This window comes from Rhagoletis pomonella, unplaced genomic scaffold (assembly GCF_013731165.1).
Source record: "Rhagoletis pomonella isolate Grant_MI unplaced genomic scaffold, Rhpom_1.0 Rhpom_scaffold_00116, whole genome shotgun sequence".
Taxonomy (NCBI): domain Eukaryota; kingdom Metazoa; phylum Arthropoda; class Insecta; order Diptera; family Tephritidae; genus Rhagoletis; species Rhagoletis pomonella.
In genome coordinates, this window is record NW_023458670.1 from 99,071 (window position 1) to 102,312 (window position 3,242).

The window sequence follows — 3,242 nt, forward strand, 5'->3', positions numbered from 1 at the left end:
TGCTAGCGTACATTTTTGTTTACTTTTACATTTGGCATTTCTCCTCTTTTTTGCAAAAACAATCGATAAAACTAGTATGGACACCGAAAACTTATCGGTTTAATCTGAGATTATTTTATAATTACAGATTAACAAGGGACGAGTTTTATATGGCTAATCTGTTGTTATAATTACAGATTAGGGTGTTAAGCTCGAAAATGAAGATAATCTACTTATATGTGAACCTAGTATTAATTTCATAATCCTGACCGATATTATCCTGTATAGCACATTTAATTTTTTCCCGTTCTGAATTGCTTTCACTTTCAATTATTACAACTTCATTGTGTTTATTTTCTATATTGGAAATCCTAAATTGCTTTGGATCCATCTTTTTATTCAAATCTTCCTTTCCTTTTTCAAATTTTTGGTTTGTTTTAGGTTTTAATACTAATGGCACTCCTTTTTTTTAGTTCTGGCTGTGCCGTATTTTTATTTTTAACCGCATCAGCAAAAGATTTATGGCAACTCTGACTATTGTTTACAATCTTCTTTACTTCACCATATATTTTTTCATTCTCTTTTTTGCTGCTCTTTAGCTCTTGACAAAGTTTTTCGCTTTGGAGCTTAAAGCTTTCTGTTAACTCACATAAACTTTTCATCTCTTTAACACTCTTCTCATACGATTCTTGTGCAATCTGCATTGTTTTCAATCTCCCGTTGTACCTTTTCTCAATAGCTTCAAGAAGCTGTTTAATTTCATTTTCATTATTCTTTATAGCATTTTCGAACTCATGTTTATATTCTCTTAAATAGATACAATTTTTTTTACCGTTTCTTGGATTTCTCTGATCGCCATGTCAACATTATGAATATAAAAATGCATTCTTCACAAATAAACTTTACCATCTCATTAGTGACCAGAATATTACTGGAATATTGGCCCAAACCAGAACATTTTGTCGACAAGTGATAAATCTTTTAACATACACCGGCGCATCTGATTCCCGACTCGCCGCGTATTGCACTTTTACATTTACTACACTCGGCCATCCTCGGTGCAACAATTAGAAATTTTAATTAAGCGTCTTTTTCGCAACTATTGTGCTAAATAACGGCATTTACACAATATTTCAGTCTCCGATCATACGACCAATGCTAAGTTGTCAATTTCGCGATTTTATTTTATTTCAATTCACTATATTTAAAAAGAATAGCGCAGCTCACAAAAAACACATCCGATCAGTTCCGCATGTGATGCCTTAATATATATCAAAAGAAAGGTAAACCGGTTATCTTTCTTTTGATTATAATACCGGTTAAATCGCTTTACGTTTTCATACAAATTTTGCAACTTTTGTAAAGAGCAATATGTAAACAGTGAAAAAGTGGCAAAATTTTGCAAAGTTATAAGAAAAGTGAATTTTTGTAAATCATATCAAAAAATTTTTAACTCCTAATATATATCAGAAGAAAGGTAAATCGATTACCTTTCTTTTGATTATAATATTGTTAAAATCGATTAACTAATTTATAGAAATTTTGCAACTTTTGAAAAGATCTATATGTAAGCAGTGGAAAAAAGGTAAATTTTTGCAAAGTTGTAAGAAAAGTGAATTTTTGTAAACAACTTAAAATATTTTTAAACTACTAATATATATCAAAAGAAACGTAAATCGCTTACCATTCTTTTGATGATAATATTGTTAAAATTGATTAACTAATTTATAGAAATTTTGCAACTTTTGAAAAGGTCTATATGTAACCAGTGAAAGAGTGGTAAAATTTTGCAAAGTTGTAACTTAACTGAATTTTTGTGAACTAGTATACATGATTTGCAACTGTTAATATATATCAGAAAACGGTAAATCGATTACCTTTCTTTTGATTATAATATTTTTAAAATCGATAAACTAATTTATAGAAATTTTGAAACTTTTGAAAAGATCTGTATGTAAGCAGTGGAAAAGTGGTCAAATTTTGCAAAGTTATAAAAAAAGTGAATTTCTGTAAACCACTTAAAAATTTTTTTAACTAATAATATATATCAAAAGAAAGGTAAATCGATAACCATTATTTTGATGATAATATTGTTAAAATCGATTAACTAATTTATAGAAATTTCGCACCTTTTGAAAAGATCTATATGTAAGCAGTGAAAGAGTGGTAACATTTTCCAAAGTTGTAACAAAACTGAATTTTTGTGAACTAGTATAAATGATTTGCAACTGTTAATATATATCAGACAAGGGTAAATCGATTACTTTTCTTTTGATTATAATATTGTTAAAATCGCTTAAATTTTTTATAGAAATTTTGGAACTTTTATATGGAACAGGAGTAGTAGTAATAATAATCAATTAAGCAACCAGATATGTATGTAAAATTATCTTTATTATTAATGTTAATTATAATTTTTATTCATAATATTGATTTCCAACTATGTATATTAGGTTAACAATTGGGGTGTTCACAGTTCGTTCCAAATAGTGTCTCAAAATGTAGACGTCTACATTTTAAGACGTTTTCTAACCGTAAAATCTGTGGTGTTGTTGTTTCCCATACAAAATTGGAAAACGACGCCGTCTACATTTTGTCACACTCAAAGGTATGTTTTTTACGCGTATACATTTTGCTACCTCGCAGCAGGGTTGCATTATGGCAATACTAATCGCATTTTTTTTTATTTATTAGGCACGTTTTCTGTATTTGCATTTATTTGAGCGCAATTTCTGATGAAAAGAAACAAATCAAGGAAAAGAAATAACAAATATTAGGAATTGGTAATTAAGTTAAATAATTAAATTTTTCAGAAACAAAATCGAAAGGCGACATATAAAAAAGCACGCAAAGAAGAAATGTCTGGCAACACCAGCAAAGTTTTGAGACGATTTTGCGACGACTGCTAGAAAGAAGTGCTCACAGTTTGATGCTAAAGATGTCTCAAAATGTAGACGTCTACATTTTCAGACACAATTTGGAACGAACTGTGAACACCCCAAATGCATTTTGAAAAATAAATTTTGCAAAATAACAATCAAAAAAATTTTGACATTCTTTATTTAAAGTTTGTAAGGTTATTTTGAATTCGCAGTTATGAAAATTCAACCCTGCGCCGGCTGAAGTGGGCAATGCTAGACGAGTGCAGCTATATGTTTTTCTTACGAAGTATCTGAATGAGTGCGACAGTGGTGCAAGGCTCACACGTACAGTGGGAAACTGGTGAAAATCTGCACACCGCCCATACAAAATTCACCAGATTC